The sequence below is a fragment of the Palaemon carinicauda genome, chromosome 11 (assembly GCF_036898095.1).
Source record: "Palaemon carinicauda isolate YSFRI2023 chromosome 11, ASM3689809v2, whole genome shotgun sequence".
In the NCBI taxonomy this organism is placed as follows: Eukaryota; Metazoa; Arthropoda; class Malacostraca; order Decapoda; family Palaemonidae; genus Palaemon; species Palaemon carinicauda.
Window position 1 is genome coordinate 52,384,361 of NC_090735.1, and position 19,359 is coordinate 52,403,719.

A 19,359-nucleotide genomic window follows, 5' to 3' on the forward strand; every position below is an offset into this window, starting at 1 on the left:
ACCAGGTTTTAGACTGCATGAACAAAAGAAGTATGTCTGGCCTTTACTTCTTTCTTCATCGTTCCCTCTACTGGGGAAGCAGCATCCTGGTCTCTGCATAGCTGACCTCAAACCTCTGCAGGTAAACCATGCTTCCTTGTGTTCCGAGTATTGAGACAATACTGTCACGTCCCCCATACCCTGACGAGGTGGTATTGGGAACGTCCTAACCCAGAGTTCCTTCTGGAACTCCAGGTCAACAGCCTAGGACGGGTCACACTTTCTTCCTTCACACACAAGCTTATGTAGGCCACACGTTTCCTTGCGGAGCAAGGAACTTGTGAGGTGCAGGGACTCCTTTTCTCGAGTGCGACTCATTCGGATTCTGAGTCCCCGGGTAAGCCAAAGCCAGTATGGCTGAGGACTTTCCACCCTTCCTAAGGGGTTAGTCACCCAATGTAAATAGCGTGGTTTGTATTTCGGTTACGGAACAAATGACAAATTCGGAGATAATTTGTATTTTTCCTAACCATACAAACCTTAGCTATTTACACATATTTGCCTGCCAGCCCTGTCCCCCAAGTCAAGTCCTACCTCTAAGTGAAGTGAGACATTTCACCGGTATGTGAGGGGGGAAGGGGTAGCAAGCTACCCCTCCCCCCACCCCTGCTAACTAGCGCAGGGTAGTAAACCCTCGTTAAAATCTAATGGCTCGTCAATTTCAGCTACGCCGAAAGTAAACCCAATGTAAATAGCTAAGGTTTGTATGGTTAGGAAAAATACAAATTATCTCCGAATTTGTCATGTTTGTGGTTATATTTATTAATATTTCCTTTGTTTTTTGGTTGTCGGTCTTTCTCTTAACTATTCAAAATGGCCGACCCCTCCCCTGCTATTCGTAAGTGTGTTAGTGAAGGGTGTCGTACTCGACTCCCTAAAGGGTCTGTTGATCCATATGATATTTGTGTTAAATGTAGGGGAAAACCTTGTTCTTTTGATAATAGATGTAATGAATGTTTTTCATTAACGGATGATGAATGGGTAACATACGAGCGTTATGTTAGGAGACTTGAGAGGGATAGAGTTAGACGTAGTTCTTCACGATCTGTTGAGGTAGCCTTACCTAATGTTAACATTCCTAATCCTATTCCTTCCACCGTAGTGGTAGATCAGGAACCATCTATGGAAGACATGTTTACCGCGATTCTGGCTCTCGGTGAAAAAGTTGTCATTATCGGCTGATAGAAATAAAAAATTTTCTGAATTAAATGTGCTGAAAAATCGTGAAACTGTCAGAACTGTGGAAAGTGTTTCTAATGTGTTCAGTGTTGTGGAGGGCGCGTCTGCACAATCTTGCCGTTCACCTAGCCTACAACCTCTTTCGAGCTCTCGAACCCATGGGAGAAGTAAAGTCGATTGGCTAAAGGGAACGAGAAGCGTCATCAATCGTGCAGATGTTCCCTCGAACGTTCTTGTTGCCGTAACACAGGTCGTTCACCCTCATCGTAGGAAAGGTGAGGTTGGTACGTTATCCCCGTCCTCCGATGAAGGTTCGGGTAGTGAGATGTGGCGGCGAGCGTCTAGACCGCTTAAGAGATCGCATGCGGTTGCTCTGCATCCGGAATCGCCTGCACGTCCAGGCTGTAGTGCGTGGGATTCCCCTGAGCGTTTCCGTTCTCCTGTCACTTGTACTCCTGCGAAGCGTCCAGATCATGGTATTCGAGTAGAGAAAATACTTTCCGACTCTGAATTTGTTTCTATGGCCGATGTTACGATTCATGCGCCACCTCTCCCCTTAGACTGGCTTTAGTCACCCGAAAAGCGTGGTGATGATGATTCTGTTTTACCGTCAAGGAAGGAGTCTAATGTTTTAACTGAAGATCCTAAGTGGTGTATGCTTTTATCTATGAAAAAACAGCTCTCGTCGTTCATGGATTCTTATCAACCGGGCGTTGGTAGTACGATTGGGCGTCAGACGTCAGACCAGTTGTCGCACAGGCGGCCGGCGGTCTCTAGTGCTGACGAGTTATTGCACAGGCGGTCTCCCATTCGTAGTGCTCGACACCAGGTTGATATAGATGAGTCACGTCAGAGAGTTCTTGCTAATCAAATTTCGACTTCCGTACGCGAGAAAGAACACCGGCGTCGACAATTGGACGCAATGCGTCGCCACGAAGATTCTCTGCAGCCAACTTTTGACGCAGTGAAGCGGACACTCATCGTTTGACAGCAGAGATCGTCCGCGTCAACAGCTAGCGGACGCTACGCGACCTCGCGTCGACTCTCGGCAGTCGACGTCTGATTCCAAACGTCGGTCGGTACAACAGTTAGCAGATTCTAAGCGTTCTCGGGACGACATGCGACAGTTGGCTTTTGACGGCGAGCGTCGACCCATCCAGGTCTCTCATCAGTCAACTTTGACCTCCCCTCTTCAGTTGGATGAAGTTATTGACTCTGACAGGCGGTCTCATTCAGACGTTAATCCTTCAGTTCAGGCTGCAGCAGTTGCTGCACTGCCAGAAGTCGAACTTGAAGAGAAGTCTGACGTGGACGAGCCTTTAGAGGAGGTTTCTAATAATGAGGAAGAGAAACATTATCAACATGCTGTTGACCTTCGGAAATTTATGTTGATTCTTACAGAAGTTTTTCCTGATCATTTTACCCCTGTGGCCCCTCGTTCTCTCCCATCGGAGTTTATCTTAGGTAAAACAACCAAAGTTCCGGTTTATACTAAGATGGTCCTTTCACGGTCTTCTAAACGGGGCTTGAAGTTAATGGGCTCCTGGATGGACTCTAAGAGAACTCTTGGCAAATTGGCCTTTGCTTTTCCTCCCGCAAGATTAGCCTCTAAATCTAGTGTGTGGTACGAGACTGGTGAAGTGCTGGGCTTGGGATTTCCATCCTCTGCCCAGGGGGATTTCTCAAGTTTGGTAGATTCGTCTCGTCGTCTAGCCTTAAGGAAAACAAAGGTTTGGTGATCAATGACGGAGTTCGATCATTTACTTAAGGGTCTGTTCAGGGCCTTCGAAGTACTTAATTACCTAGACTGGTCTTTGGGAGCTTAGAGTAAGAGGGTCTCAGATATGAAGGACACGGACACTAGTGGCCTTGTTCATTTGATGTCCTGCTTGGACAAAGGTGTGAGGATGGCTCGAATGAGTTAGCTGCTTTGTTCACAGCTGGAATCCTCAAGAAAAGGGCCACAATGTGCTCTTTTTTCTCAGCAGGAGTTTCTCCCTACCAGAAAACGGAGCTACTATTTGCTCCTTTGTCTACCACCTTATTTCCACAAGAGTTGGTGGGGGAAGTTGCCACTGCTCTCACTCAGAAGGCCACGCACGATTTGGTGACCAATACGGCGAGGAAAGTTTTGCCTTCAACTTTTGCTTACCATAAACCTAAGGAAGTCTCTACTGGTGTTCGACCTTCTCAGCCCTTTCGTGGGAAACCCTCCGGAAGGGGCTCTTTCAAACCGGATGGAAGGAAACCTAGGAGCAGAGGAAACAAAACCGGCCGAGGTAGAGTCTGACTGCCCTATCCTTCAGACAGTAGTGGGTGCCAGGTTGATTCACTTCTGGAAGACCTGGGAGAGGAATGGAGCGGATCCCTGGTCCGTCCAAGTGTTAAAGGAGGGTTACAAGATCCCCTTCCTAGCTATTCCTCCTTTAGTCTCAGATCCAGTGGATCTTAAGCCCAAATACAGAGAGGGTCCGAAGAAGCATGCCATGCGTCTCCAGATGCTTCTTTTACTAGAAAAACAAGTAATAGAGACTTCCGGGGAGTGGAGGCCGGTTCTTGACGCAAGTCTTCTGAATGGCTATGTCCAGAATTCGACGTTTACGATGGAAACTCAGAAGACGGTTCTGGCGGCGGTGAGGAAAGACGATTGTATGGTCTCAATAGACCTCCAAGACACGTATTTCCATATTCCAATTCATCCCAGCTGCAGACGTTTTCTGAGATTCATGGACAGAAACAAGGTCTTCCAATTCAGGGCTCATTGTTTCGGACTATGCACGGCTCCTCTATTATTTACTAAGATCATGCTGAATGTAGCGAGCATGCTGCATTCGAGGGGAATCAGGGTCTCTCTCTACCTGGACGATTGGCTGATAAGAGCCTCCTCAGCCAATTGCTGTTTGAAGGACCTGAAAATAACTCTGGACTTGACCAAGGAACTGGGCCTCCTGGTGAGCTCGAAAAAATCGCAACTGACTCCATCCCAGGAGATTCTTTATTTGGGGATGGAGATTCACAGTCGGATTTTTCGGGCTTTTCCGTTGCCTGTAAGAATACAGTCGGCTCTCCAAAAAGTCCAAAATTTCCTGAAGAAGAAACTCTGTTCCGTAAGAGATTGGATGAGCCTTCTGGGCACTCTCTCATCACTCCAGAAGTTCGTAACTCTGGGGAGGTTGCATTTGCGTCCCCTTCAGTTTCATCTCAATCGCCATTGGAAAAAAGGGGACAGCCTAGACAGGGATTGTGTTCCCATCACGACCTCCATCAAGTCTCATCTTCAATGGTGGGACAACGAGCACAGACTGAAGGAAGGCTTGTTGTTATATTAGAAGAGCCCAGATCTCGTGTTGTGTTCCGACGCCTCAAACTCGGGGTGGGGAGCTACTTTGGGGAAGAAGGAGCTTTCGGGGGCTTGGACAGTGGAGCAAACAACTCTCCACATCAACCAAAAGGAGATTTGGCAATTCATCTGGCCCTCAAAGGCTTCGAGAAGCAGATCAGAGGCAAGGTAGTACAAATCAATGCGGACAGCACTACAGCTCTTGCTTATATTACAAAACAAGGCGGGACCCACTCTTGGACTTTGTACGAGATGGCAAGACCTCTTCTCATTTGGGCAGAGGAAAGGAAAGTGACACTTCTGACTCAGTTTATTCAAGGGGTCAACAATGTGAGTGCAGACAGACTCAGCAGGAGGGGTCAAGTTCTCCCCACAGAATGGATTTTACACCGAGACGTCTGCAAAAGTCTGTGGCGTTTATGGGGTCGTTCTCTCGTGTATCTCTTTGCATCCGCAAAGACGAAGAGACTGGAGTGTTACTGCTCTCCGGTACCAGATCCCGAAGCCATTCACATAGACGCCTTTCTGATGAACTGGTCTCACATGGAGGTTTATGCTTCCCCCCATTCAAGATCCTTTACCAAGTGATACAGAAGTTCGTATCCCATGAAGAAACCAGGATGACTCTAATAGCCCCGTTCTGGCCGTCAAGAAGCTGGTTTCCAGAGGTACTGGAATGGATGGTAGATTTCCCGAGAAGCCTTCCCTTAAGACCAGATCTTCTCAGACAACCTTACTTGGCCCGAAACCATCTAAACCTCCGAGCTCTACGTCTGACTGCCTTCAGACTATCGAAAAACTCGCTAGAGCTAGAGGATTTTCGAAGAAGGCAGCCAAGGCTATTGCGAGGGCATGGAGGTCTTCCACCATCAAGGTGTATCAGTCCAAGTGGGAGTTGTTCAGAGAGTGGTGTAGGGCTAACGCGATTTCTTCATCCAGTACATCTCTAACCCAGATAGTGGATTTTTTCATTGACCTTAAGAATAAACATAACTTCTCGTCATCTACAATTAAAGGTTACAGGAGTATGTTGGCTACGGTTTTTAGACACAGGAACTTAGTCCTCTCCAATAATAAGGATCTACAGTACTTGCTTAGGTCTTTTGATACCACCAAGAAAATTCAATCAGCTCCCCTTGCCTGGAATTTGGATGTGGTGCTTAAATTTCTCATGAGTGACAGGTTTGAGCCTTTGCACTCGGCTTCTTTTAAGGATTCAACCTTGAAAACTTTGTTTCTGGTTAGCCTAGCCACCGCAAAAAGAGTAAGTGAAGTACACGCTTTTAGCAGGAACATTGGTTTTCGGGATGGAAAAGCCATTTGTTCTTTACAACTGGGGTTTTTGGCTAAGAATGAAAATCCTACTCGGCCATGGCCCAATTCCTTCGAGATCCCAAACCTTTATGATGTGTTGGGAGATGAGTTGGAGAGGGTGCTCTGTCCAGTAAGAGCATTACGGCTGTACGTGGACAGAACGAAGAATCTGAGAGGCAACTCAGATGCTTTGTGGTGTGCAGTCCGAAATCCTTCACTGCCCATGTCAAAGAATGCCTTGTCTTTCTTCATAAGACTGTTAATTCGAGAGGCTCACGCTCAGTGTGATGAAGCGGATCAGGGGCTTCTCAAAGTAAAGACACATGAAGTCAGAGTGGTAGCGACTTCAGTAGCTTTTAGAAAGAATCGTTCTCTACAAAGTTTGATGGATACGACCTTTTGGAGGAGTAAGTCAGTTTTCGCATCACATTATTTGAAACATGTTCAAACGCTTTATGAGGACTGTTATACTTTGGGTCCTTTCATAGCAGCGAATGCGATTGTAGGTGAATGATCTACCACTACGTTCCCTTTTCCTAATACCCCCTTTTCTATCTCTTGGAACTCGTAAGTTATGGTTGTTTGTGGAGGCTGGTCGTCAGCCTTCCGCAATCTTTGGTTTGGTCAGGTGGTCAATTTGTTCCTAGAGTGCGCCCGGAACAAGGGTATTAGTTGAGGTCCTGTCATGTTATAGGTGATTGTACCGTTTAACAGCTCCTAGAGATCATCAGCCCCGAGTGGATCACTGGATCTCCTAAGGATAGCGTACGAAATGAGGCAAAGTACCAATGCTGTCAGCTTCCTTATCAGGTGAGAACTGCTTAAGTTAGGTGTTTTTTGTAATGCTTAAGTGAACTTTCAATATGTAGCTGTCTCTGACCCGCCACCAAGGGGTGTCAATCAGCTCTTATATAACCAGCGGGTAAGCTTTATACTTAAAAATATTTTCATAATAAAATAAATTTTTGAATATACTTACCCGCTGGTTATATAAATTTAACTCCCGCCCTCCTCCCCTCTAGAAACTACCTATGGTATTGCTATGAGGCTTGGAAGAACTGAAGTGGCTGGGTGTAGTTCCACCTGTGGTACCGCTAGGGTGCGGTTGTACACCTGCCATATCTACGATAGTGCGAGATTTTGAATTTCTGCTACGGCGTCAGGAGACTTCAGCTCGTATATAACCAGTGGGTAAGTATATTCAAAAATTTATTTTATTATGAAAATATCATTTTTCTTTCTTGTCCACACCCAATTTCTCTGTCTTGTTTGCACCCTCTTTCTCTGTTTTGCTTGCACCCTCTTTCTCTATCTTGAAAGCACCCTCTTTCTCTGTCATGACTGCACATGCTTTCTGTCTTGCCTGCACCCTCTTTCTCTGTCTTGACTGCACCCTCTTTTCTTTGTGTTGCCTGCACCATCTTTCTCAGTTTTGCTTCACCCTCTTTCTCAGTCTTGCTTCCACCTTCTTTCTCTGATTTGCTTGAACACTCTTTCTCTGTTGTCTGCACCCCTTTTCTATGTCTTGCTTGCACCCTCTTTTTCTGTCTTTTCTACGCCCTCTTTCTTTTTCTTGTCCACACCCTCTTTCTCTGTCTTGCTTGCACCCTCTTTCTTTGTATTGCTTGCACCTATTTTCTCAGTTTTGCTTCACCCTCTTTCTCGGACTTGCTTGCATCCTCTTTCTCTGTCTTTCTGGCACCGTCTTTCTCTGTCTTCCCTACATCCTCTTTCTCTGCCTTCCCTACATCCTCTTTCTCTGCCTTCCCTACATCCTCTTTCTCTGTCGTGACTGCACCCTCTTTCTTTGTATTGCTTGCACCTATTTTCTCAGTTTTGCTTCACCCTCTTTCTCGGTCTTGCTTGCACCCTCTTTCTCGGTCTTGCTTGCACCCTCTTTCTCTGTCTTGCTTGCACCCTCTTTCTCTGTCTTGCTTGAACATTCTTCCTCTGTCATGACTGTCCCCTCTTTTTCTGTCATGCTTGCACCCCCTTTCTCTGTCGTGCTTCCACCTTCTTTCTCTGTCTTCCCTGCACCCTCTTTCTATGTCTTCCCTGCACCCTCTTTCTATGTCTTCCCTGCACCCTCTTTCTATGTCGTGACTGCACCCTCTTTCTTTGTATTGCTTGCACTTATTTTCATAGTTTTGCTTCACCCTCTTTCTCGGTCTTGCTTGAACCCTCTTTCTCTGTCTTGCTTGAACCTTCTTTCTCTGTCATGACTGCACCATATTTTTCTGTCTTGCTTGCACCCTCTTTCTCTGTCTTCCTTGCACCCTCTTTCTCTGTCTTCCTTGCACCCTCTTTTCTGTCGTGACTGAACCCTTTTTTTTTTTTTTGTATTGCTTGCACCTATTTTCTCAGTTTTGCTTCACCCTCTTTTTCGGTCTTGCCTGCACCCTCTTTCTCTTTCTTGCTTGAACCTTCTTTCTCTGTCATGACTGCACCCTATTTCTCTGTCGTGACTGCACCCTCTTCCTCTCTCTGTCTTGACTGCACCCTCCTTCTCTGTGTTGCCTGCACCTACTTTCTCTATATTGCTTGCACCTTCCTCTATCTTGCCTGCACCATCTTTTGCTGTCTTTTCTGCACCTTCTTTCTCTTTCTTGTCCACACCCTATCTCTCTGTCTTGCTTGCACCCTCTTTCTCTGTCTTGCTTGAACCTTCTTTCTCTGTCATGACTGCACCATATTTTTCTGTCTTGCTCGCACCCTCTTTCTCTGTCTTCCCTGCACCCTCTTTTTCTGTCGTGACTGAACCCTCTTTTTTTTATTTTTTTTATTTTTTTTTTTTTTTTGTATTGCTTGCACCTATTTTCTCAGTTTTGCTTCACCCTCTTTTTCGGTCTTGCCTGCACCCTCTTTCTCTTTCTTGCTTGAACCTTCTTTCTCTGTCATGACTGCACCCTATTGCTCTGTCGTGACTGCACCCTCTTTCTCTCTCTGTCTTGACTGCACCCTCCTTCTCTGTGTTGCCTGCACCTACTTTCTCTATATTGCTTGCACCTTCTTCCTCTATCTTGCCTGCACCATCTTTTGCTGTCTTTTCTGCACCTTTCTCTTTCTTGTCCACACCCTATTTCTCTGTCTTGCTTGCACCCTCTTTCTCTGTCTTCCTGCACCCTCTTTTTCTGTCTTCCTGCACCCTTTTTCTCTGTCTTGCCTGCACCCTCTTTCTCTTTTTGCCCACACGCTCTTTCTCTGTCTTTATCTGCACCCTCTTACTTTTATGTTGCCTGCACCTTGTTAATTAGTTTTACCTGCACCCCCTTTCTCTGCCTTGCCCGCAGCCTCTTTCTCTGCCTTGCCTGCGCCCCCTTTCTCTGTCTTGCCTGCGCCCCCTTTCTCTGTCTTGTCCGCAACCTCTTTCTCTGTCTTGCCTGCACTCTCTCTCTTTCTTCCCTGCACCCTTTTTCCCTCTCTTGACTGCACCCTCTTTCTCTGTCTTGCCTGCACCCTCTTTCTCTGTCTTGCCTGCACCCTCTTTCTCTGTCTTGCTTACACCCTCTTTCTCTGTCTTGCCTGCAGTTTCTTTCTCTGTGTTGGTTGCACCCTCTTTCTCTGTCTTCCCTGCACCCTATTTATCTGTCGTCTCAACACCACGTTTCTTTGTGTTGCCTGCACCTTCTTTCTCAGTTCTGCCTGCACTCCCTTTGTCTGTCTTGCCTGCACCCTCTTTCTCTGTCTTGCCTGCACCCTCTTTTTCTGTCTTGCCTACACCCTCTTTCTCTGTCTTGCCTGCAGCCTCTTTCACTGTGTTGGTTGCACCCTCTTTCTCTGTCTTCCCTGCACCCTATTTATCTGTCGTCTCAGCACCACATTTCTCTGTGTTGCCTGCACCTTCTTTCTCAGTTCTGCCTGCACTCCCTTTGTCTGTGTTGCCTGCACCCTCTTTATCTGTGTTGCCTACACCCTCTTTCTCTGTGTTGCCTACACCCTTTTCTCTGTCTTGTCTGCACACTCTTTCTTTATGTTATCTGCATCCCTTATCTCTCTGTTGCCTGCACCCTCTTGCTCTGTCTAGCTTGCACCCTCTTGCTCTGTCTAGCTTGCACCCTCTTGCTCTGTCTAGCTTGCACCCTCTTGCTCTGTCTAGCTTGCACCCTCTTGCTCTGTCTTGCCTGTCCCCTCTTTGTGTTGCGTGCATCTTTTTTTCTCAGTTTTGCCTGCACCCTCTTTCTCTATGTTGCCTGCACCTTCTTTCTCTGTCTTGCTTGCACCTTCTTTTTTTGTTTTCCTTGTACCCTCTTTCTCTTTTTTGGCCTCAGACACACTTTCTCTTTCCTGCCTGCATCCTCTTTTCTTGTGTTGTTTGCACCTTTATTATCAGTTTTGCCTGCACCCTCTTTGTCTGTGTGTCTTGCACCATCTTTCTCTGCGTTGCCGGCACCTTCTTTCTCTGCGTTGCCTGCACCTTCCCTCTTTCTCTGTCTTGCCTACACCCCCTTTTTCATTATTACCGGCACCCTCTTTCTCTGTTTTGCCTGCACCCTCTATCCCTGTCTTGATTGCGCCCTCTTTATTTGTGTTGCATGCCCCTTTTTTGGGGGGATTTTGCCTGCACCCCCTTCCTCTGTGTTGCTTGCACCCCCTTCCTCTGTGTTGCTTGCACCCCCTTTCTCTGTCTTGCCTGAACCCTCTTTCTCTGTCTTGCCTGATCCCTCTTTCTGTCTTGCCTACACCCTCTTTCTCTGTCTTGCCTACACCCTCTTTCTCTGTCATGCGTACACCTCCTTTCTCTGTCTTGCCTACACCCTCTTTCTCTCTTTTTTCACATCCTTTTGATATGTCTTGCCCCCACCCTCTTTCTGTCTTGTCAGCACCCTCTTTCTCTGTCTTTCCCACACCCTATTTCTCTATCATGCCTACGCCATTTTTCTCTGTGTTGCCCACGTCCTTTTTCTCTGTCTTACCCGCAACCTCTTTCTCTGTCTTGCTCAGACCCTCTTTCTCTGTCTTGTCTCCACCCTCTTTCTCTGTCATGTCTCCACCCTCTTTCTCTGTCTTGACCATACCCTCTTTCTCTGTCTTGTCTCCACCCTCTTTCTCTGTCTTGTCTCCACCCTCTTTCTCTGTCTTGACCACACCCTCTTTCTCTGTCTTGCTCACACCCTCTTTCTCTGTCTTGCTCACACCCTCTTTCTCTGTCTTGCCCATACCCTCCTTCACTGTCTTTACCATACCCTCTTTCTCTGCTTAGCCTGCATCCTCTTTCTCTGCCTTGTCTCCATTCTCTTTCTCTGTTTTGTCTGCGCCTTCTTTCTCTGTCTTGTCTCCACCCTCTTTCACCGTCTATCCCACAACTTCTTTCTCTGTTTTCCCACATCATCTTTCTTTGTCATGCCCACACCCTCTTTCTCAGTCTTGTTTCCACCTTTTTTGTCTATCTTGTCCCCACCCTTTTTTATTTCATGCCTGCATCCTCTTTATCTGCCTTGTCCGCACCTTCTTTCTCTGTCTTGCCCACACCTTCTTTTTTGTCTTGTCTCCACCCTCTTTCTTGGTCTTGCCCACACCCCTTTTCTCTGTCGTGTCTCCATCCTCTCTCTGTCTTGCCCACCCCCTCTTTGTCTTGTCTCCACCCCTTTTCACTGTCTTGTCTCCACCCTCTTTCTCTGTCTTGCCCACATCCTCTTTATCTGCCTTGTCTCCATCCTCTTTCTCTGTTTTATCCTCACCTTTTTTCTCTGTCTTGTCTCCACCCGCTTTCTCTGTCTTACCTTCACCCTCTTTTTCTGTCTTACCTACATCCTCTTTCTCTGTGTTTTCCACATCCTCTTGCTCTATCTTGTCTCCACCCTCTTTCTCGCCCACACTATTTATGTCTTATCTCCACTCTTTTTCTCTGTCTTCCCCACACACACTTTCTCTGTCTTATCTCCACCCTCTTTCTCTGTCTTGCCCGCACCCTTTTTCTCTGACTTACCAACCCCTTCTCTCTCTGTCTTATGTCCATCCTCTTTCACTGTCTTTCCCACACCCTCTTCTCTGTCTTGCCCGCATCCTCTTTCTCTGCCTTGTTTCCATCCCTCTTTCTGTCTTGCCCGCGTCCTCCTTCTCTATCTGGTCTCCACCTTCATTATCTGTCCAGCCCACACCACCTCTCTGTTTTGTCTCCACCCTCTCTCTGTCTTGCCCACACTTTCTTTGTCTTATCTCCAACTTTTTTCTCTGTCTTGCTTGCACACACTTTCTCTGTAGTGTCTCCACCCTCTTCCTCTATCTTGCCCACACACTCTTTCTCTGTCTTGTCTCCACCTTCTTGCTATGTCTTTCCCACACCTTCTTTCTCTGACGTGTCTCCACCCCTTTCTCTTTCTTGCCCGCACCCTATTTCATTGTCTTTTTTCCATCTTCTCTCTATAAATACCTAAGATGCATCCCAGACCATCCAAGACTGGAAGATACAAAATACATCGGAAAATGCATTAGCAACTCTCTGGTGGATGTACGAGGTGCCTCACACTGACGAACCTGGGGGAACCCAAACATAAAATAAGGCAATAAGGTAAGGCAATCTCTCCCGCACCCTCTTTCTCTGTCTTGTCTCCATCCTTTCTCTATCTTGCCACCACACACTCTGTCTGTCTTGTCTCCACCCTCTTTCTCTATCTTGCCCGCACTCTCTTGCTTTGTCTATCTCCACCCTCTTTCTCTGTCTTGCCCGCACTCTCTTGCTTTGTCTATCTCCACCCCCTTTCTCTTTCTTGCCCGCACCCTTTTTCTCTGTCTTGTCTCCATCCTCTCTCTATCTTGCCCGCACTCTCTTTCTTTGTCTTGTCTCCACCCTTTTTCTCTTTCTTGCCTGCACCCTCTCTCTCTGTCTTGTCGCCACCCTTTTTCTCTGTCTGGTGCCCTTCCTCTCTCTATCTTGCCCGCATTCTCTTTCTCTGTCTTGTCTCCGCCCTCTTTTTCTGTCTTGCCCGCACTCTCTTTCTGTCTTGTCTCCACCATCTTTCTCTGTCTTGTCTCCACCCTCTTTCTCTGTCTTGCCCACCCCCTCTTTCTCTGTCTTACCCGCCCCCTCTTGCTCTGTTGTGTCTCCATCCTCTTTCTCTTTCTTGCCCGCACCTTCTTTCTCTATCTTGCCTCCATCCTCTCTCCATCTTGCCCACACTGTCTTTCTCTGTCTTGTCTCCACCCTCTTTCTCTGTCTTTCCCACACCCTCTTTCTCTGTCTTGCCCACCCCCTCTTTTTCTTTCTTGTCTCCATCATCTTGCCCACACTCTCTTTCTGTCTTTTCTCCACCCTCTTTCTCTGTCGTGTCTCCACCCTCTTTCTCTTTCTTGCCTGCACCTTCTTTTTCTGTCTTGTCTACATCGTCTCTCTATCTTACCTGCACTACCTTTTTTTCTTTTCTCCACCCTCTTTCTCTTTCTTGCTCACACCCTCTTTCTCTGTCTTGTCCCCATCCTCTCTCTATCTTGCCTGCACTCTCTTTCTCTGTCTTGTCTCCACCCTCTTTCTCTTTCTTGCCCGCACCCTCTTTCTCTCTCTTGTCCCCATCCTCTCTCTATCTTGCCTGCACTCTCTTTCTCTGTCTTGTCTCCATCCTTTCTCTATCTTTCCCGCACTCTCTTTCTTGTCTTGTCTCCACCCTCTTTCTCTGTCTTATCTCCTTCCTCTCTATCTTGCCTGCACTCTCTTTTTCTGTCTTTTCTCCAACCTCTTTTTCTTTCTTGCCCGCACCCTCTTTCTCTTTCTTGCCCGCACTCTCTTTCTCTTTCTTGCCTGCACCCTCTTTCTCTGTTTTGTCCCCCTCCTCTCTCTATCTTGCTTGCACTCTCATTCTCTGTCTTGCCTGCACCTTCTTTCTTTGTCTTGTCTTCATCATCTCTCTATCTTTACCGCACTCTCTTTCTGTCTTGTCTCCACCCTTTTCTCTGTCGTGTCTCCACCCTCTTTCTCTGTCTTGTCTCCATTCTCTCTCTATCTTGCCCGCACTCTCTTTCGGTCTTTACTCCACCCTCTTTCTCTGTTGTCTCTCTACCCTCTATCTTTCCCGCACTCTCTCTCTTTCTTGTCTCCACCCTCTCTCTCTGTCGTGTCTCCATCCTCTCTCCATCTTTCCTGCACTCTTTCTCTGTCTTGTTTCCACCCTCTTTCTCTGTCTTGTCTCCACCCTCTTTTTCTGTCTTGTCTCCACCCTCTTTCTCTGTCTTGTCTCCATCCTCTCCCTATCTTTCTTGCACTCCCTTTCTGTCTTGTCTGCACCCTCTTTGTCTTGTCTCCATCTTCTCCCTATCTTTCTCGCACTCTATTTCTGTCTTGTCTACTCCCTCTTTCTCTGTCTTGTCTCCACCCTCTATCTCTGTCTTGTCTCCATCCTCTCTCTATCTTTCCCGCACTCTCTTTCCTTTTTGTCTCCTCTCTCTTTCTCTGTCATGTCTCCACCCTCTTTCTCTGTCTTGTCTCCATCCTCTCTCTCTATCTTTCCCACACACACTTTCTGTCTTGTCTCCACCCTCTTTCTCTGTCGTGTCTCCACCCTCTTTCTCTGTCTTGTCTCCATCCTCTCTATCTTGCCCGCGCTCTCTTTCTCTGTACTATCTCCACCCTCTTTCTCTGTCTTGTCTCCACCCTCTTTCTCTGTTGTGTCTCCACCCTTTTTCTCTATCTTGCCCGCACTCTCTTTCTCTGTCTTGTCTCCACCCTCCTTTTCTGGCTTGTCTCCATCCTCTCTCTCTATCTTTCCCACACACACTTTCTGTCTTGTCTCCACCCTCTTTCTCTGTCGTGTCTCCACCCTCTTTCTCTGTCTTGTCTCCATCCTCTCTATCTTGCCCGCTCTCTCTTTCTCTGTACTATCTCCACCCTCTTTCTCTGTCTTGTCTCCACCCTCTTTCTCTGTCTTGTCTCCACCCTCTTTCTCTGTCTTGTCTCCACCCTCTTTCTCTGTCGTGTCTCCACCCTTTTTCTCTATCTTGCCCGCACTCTCTTTCTCTGTCTTGTCTCCAACCTCCTTCTCTGTCTTGCCTGCATCCTTTTTCTCTGTCTTTTCTCCACCCTCTCTCTATCTTGCTAGCACTCTCTCTCTCTGTCTAATCGCCACCCTCTTTCCCTGTCTTGCCCGCACCCTCTCTCTCTGTCTTGTTTCCACCCTATTTCTCTGTCTTGTCCCCTTCCTTTCTCCATCTTGCCCGCACTCTCTTTCTCTGTCTTGTCTCCACCCTCTTTTTCTGTCTTGCCCGCACCCTCTTTCTCTGTCCTGTCTCCACCCTCTTTCTCTGTCTTGGCTCCACCCTCTTTCTCTGTCTTTCCCTCACTCTCTTTCTCTGTCTTGCCTGCACCCTTTTTCTCTGTCTTGCGTGCACCCTCTCTCTCTCTGTCCTGTCTCCACCCTCTTACTCTGTCCTGTCTCCACTTGTTTCTCTTTCTTGCCCGCACCTCCTTTCTCTGTCGTGTCTCCATCCTCTCTCTATCTTGTCCGCACCCTCTTTCTCTGTCTTTTCTCCATCCTCTCTTTATCTTGCCTGTAATCTCTTTCTCTGTCTTGTTTCCACCCTCTTTCTCTGTCTTCTCTCCATCCTCTCTTTATCTTGCCCGTAATCTCTTTCTCTGTCTTGTTTCCACCCTCTTTCTCTTGTCTGTTCTCCATCCTCTCTCTATCTTGTCCGCACCCTCTTTTTCTGTCATTTCTCCATCCTCTCTTTATCTTGCCCACACTCTCGTTCTCTATCTCTGTCTCCACCCTCTTTCTCTGTCTTTCCCGCACCCTCTTTCTCTGTCTTGTCTCCACTCTCTTTCTCTGTCTTGTCTCCACTCCCTTTCTCTGTTTTGCCCGCACCTTCTTTCTCTGTCTTGTCTCCATCCTCTCTTTATGTTGCCCACACCCTCTTTCTCTGTTATGTTTCCATCCTTTCTTTATCTTGCTCGCACTCTCTTTCTCTGTCTTGTTTCCACCCTCTTTCTCTGTCTTTTCTCCATCCTCTCTTTATCTTGCTTGCACTCCCTTTCTCTGTCTTGTCTCCACTCTCTTTCTCTGCCTTGTCTCCACTCTCTTTCTCTGTCTTGTCTCCACTCTATTTCTCTTTCTTGGCCGCACCTTCTTTCTCTGTCTCGTCTCCATCCTCTCTTTATGTTGTCCACACCCTCTTTCTCTGTCATGTCTCCATCCTCTCTTTATCTTGCCCGCACTCATTCTCTGTCTTGTCTCTACTCTCTTTCTCTTACCTGTCCACCTCTTCTTTCTGTGTGTTGCCCTCGCCCATTTTCCCTGTCTTGCCCACACCCTCTTTCCCTGTATTGCCCACACTATATCTCTCTCTCTCTTGCCCACACACTGTCTTGGTCTTGCTCTTGCTCTAAGAAAGTAAATTGTCAGTGAAGTGGTTTTTTTATCTTGATATTTTGCTGTTCCCTACTATAGTCCATTTCTTTTAGCGATGCATATTTGCACCGACTCGCAGCGGTGTCCTTTTAGCTCGGAAAAGTTTCCTCATCGCTGATTGGTTGGACAAGAAAATTCTAACCAATCAGCGATCAGGAAACTTTTCCGAGCTAAAAGGGCACCGCCGCGATTCGGTGCAAATATGCATCGCTAAAAGAAATGGACTAGTCTCTCTCTCTCTCTCTCTCTCTCTCTCTCTCTCTCTCTCTCTCTCTCTCTCTCTCTCTCTCTCTCTCTCTCGTCTTTTTCTAATGCGGTTGTAGCTGGGCTAGTAATATTAAGAAGATGCAAGTACATTAAATATACTTGATTCAGTTGTTATAAATCCATTTTTATAGCATCTAATTTAATTTTTTTTCAAGATTTCAAGTGTACGTTTTTAATATTGTATTTCTTTTCCAGGATAATGGTCAATGCTTCACTCACGTGACCTCGATATTCCTTGAAGGTCAAGAATACACGTATGAGAAGCACCTAATGGTAGAATTTAATCTTCCTGTTGGAGGTCAGACAACGCCATGTAACGGAGGACGATCGTAAAAGAATTCACACCAAGTGTTTGCAGTGGTTTGTGCCATGAAAGTGAACCCTACTGAGAAATTCAAAACGGCTTCAAGTCCAGCACGAAATTCCAGGAATATAGGAATATAATATATTTCTGCATTTTTTTAATGTATTAAGAAAACAATAAAACTAAACCCTTTCTCCGGAGACACTTTTATTTAAATCTTTAAAAATAAAATTTCAAAGTGTGGGATGGTTACTAAGTTTCTTGGCTAAAATGAAAATAACTTCATTTTTTTATACCTTCAAAAGCCAGCTTTGCAATGGCCCAAGGAAGGCAAGAGTCGTTCTCAGCAGAAGGAAAATCTGGCATACACTGCCACCCATCAGAACAGAGGGTTCAAATTATGAATCTTGTGGGAGTTGTCGTCTGGTCGTCTGCTAATTCAGTGGTAGATGGCTCCTCAATACTCTATGTGCTTTGCATAACTATTTGTATTACCACTGCTGAAGAATTTGTAACATCTTCTATTAATGTAATTCTGACATGGAATTGATTTATATTACTTGTATGCAAAGTTAACTAAAGGGTTTTATGATTACAATTTATTAAATGTCATGCTTCTATTGAACCGCCTACAGTTCACATGAGACGGCCATAGTTTGTCCGTGGAATTTCATGACCAAGAAAAAAATTTACTCGAGCATTACTAAACTCTACGGTTTTAAAACAAATATATTGTTGCTAAGTTGGTTTTCTTATGAAGTTAACCAGACGTTATCCCACGTCTTGTAAGAGAAAACGGGTATGGTATATTATCACAGAAAACCACCAATCAGCAATATTTTGACATTGGTATGTTGAATAGATTACTCGAACTTTCTAGTGGGAAGTCTTGGTGAAATTACCTTGCACCTAACAGCTTTTAACTCCGATGTGTATTTCGTATCTTTGTCATGAACGTACTTGAAAAAAATAACGTAATGTTAATTAAAACACGTTTAATGTACGTGTTAGTTTTAAAGTTACCCAAAACCTTATCGTGAATAATGATTGTTATAATCACAGACTAAATTACTGCGTATTTTTAAAACTATCGCTGGGAAATAAGTTTTAAAGCTTTTACTTCATAGAGCGCATCAATATAATTTTGATAACTTTAATTAGGATTTTATGAACGTTAAATCATGAATTATGAACTGAATCTATCTTTTATAGTTTGTAATAGTTATTCAGTATGAATATGATGCATACGTATTTTTTATCTAAGAATACAGGCCACCACTGTAAATGGTGCTAGTAATCTAGTGACTAATACAGAATAATATAAGCTATTGGTTTAGTCTAGTATTCAGGATTCTTCCAACACAAACGACATTTGAGTGAAGCAATATTAATTGTATTTTATAACCTAATTTCAATTAAATTGCAACAAATGCCTTCCTGACTTTATAAATTCTCAACTTTAAAGTATGCATTTTTTAATCATTATATATTAATATATATTTAAACTTCACTTTCTGCTTTCTTATAATAAATCATGAACTTGTGCTTCATATTGACCTATTTCCAATAAACAGTCTCACTGATCAGGAATTTATTTGGATATCCTCATCAAATGTCTATGCAAATAAACTCAAAATGGGTTTATCAAATTAAAAATAACCGTTCAAGATTTTTTTTTATTCATTACCTCAATCTACAAAACCTTTAAATCTCATTAAGTCATTTACAACACAAGTAGTTACTCCAGACTCGTGCAGCCTCCACAAAAGCAGAGGATATAACACAAATATCCAGATCGTCTTTTGGTTTCACACCATTCCATGTCCGTGATTGAGTCGGGTAAACAGGAGAAGACGTGGGCGAATATTCTCGCTATCCCTACTTCCTCCCCCAGCAGGATAGCCAAATCGGACCGAAGTCACCTTCTACAACACGTGGACCACCAGGCTAACTTTAGATTCTGCTGTGATAAATTCACTAATACTCTAGAATTACACATTGAACTAATGTTCATGGTTATTTAATCACCTACCCTATTCTTTTATCTTTCTATATTGGCTAAATTATGATTTTTATAATATACTAGATAGCCTAACCAGGGTATAATGAATTTGTTTTTACCTATCAATTTATACTTAAATTAGTTAATTTCCAATCCCATTCTCTCTATTGACTAAATTAGGATTAGGTAAAATTCTGGCTAATCGTTTGGCTAACATTCTACATCCCCTAAACCAGGATTATCAACTTTTTACCAGTCATATTATAGATTTGAATGGACTAAATTAGTATAGTTTACTATTTCTGGACAATTCTCGTGTTTTTTCAGTCTAGAGATAGTTTTCAAACAAATTTGTTCATTTTATTTACTAAATTATTTTGACTACATTATGATTATATACAAACATTTCTGGGTATTTTTTTTTTACTCATTTTACAAATGACTATGCTAAGGTCAAAGACAAACAACACAAAGTTCCATCCATAATTATCTGAATCATTACAATGACATGAAAAGAAGCAGTTACAAAACTTCCTTGTCAGTCGTTTAGACTTTGTGCTAATTAACACATACTTCAGGCCCT

The 19,359-nt window shown here is 45.0% G+C and overlaps 1 long non-coding RNA gene across 1 annotated transcript in view; it reads left to right on the top strand.

The window, feature by feature from the left end:
* The window catches only part of LOC137649688 (uncharacterized), a 56,972-nt gene extending 40,021 nt beyond the window's left edge, over positions 1-16,951 (top strand). Inside the window, exon 3 of the long non-coding RNA XR_011045823.1 lies at positions 16,666-16,951. This is a non-coding gene — a long non-coding RNA (uncharacterized lncRNA). The remainder of the gene's footprint in view (positions 1-16,665) is intronic.
* Positions 16,952-19,359: the final 2,408 nt, after the last annotated feature.